The sequence below is a fragment of the Crocuta crocuta genome, unplaced genomic scaffold (assembly GCF_008692635.1).
Source record: "Crocuta crocuta isolate KB4526 unplaced genomic scaffold, BGI_CrCroc_1.0 scaffold531, whole genome shotgun sequence".
Classification (NCBI taxonomy): domain Eukaryota; kingdom Metazoa; phylum Chordata; class Mammalia; order Carnivora; family Hyaenidae; genus Crocuta; species Crocuta crocuta.
The window spans coordinates 2342991-2343283 of record NW_027531997.1 but is presented as its reverse complement, the minus strand read 5'-3'; positions in this window follow the sequence as shown (position 1 = coordinate 2343283).

The following is a 293-nucleotide window of genomic DNA, read 5'->3' as shown; positions in this document are numbered from 1 at the left end:
TTTGATGATGAATTTCCTTTTATTTATTTTTTTTAGTTTATTTATTTTGAGAGGGAGAGAAAGAGAGAAAGAGAAAGAGAGAATGTGCGTGTGTGAGAGACTGGGGGAGGAGCAGAGAGAAAGGGAGAGAGAATCCCAAGCAGGCTCCACGCTCAATGTGGAGCCCATTTCAGGGCTCAGTCTCATGACCATGAAATCATGACTTAAGCTGATATCAAGAGTTGGACACTTAACAGAATGAACCACCCAGTCACCCCAAAATTCCTTTTAAAGACTGAATCTACAAATGTAAA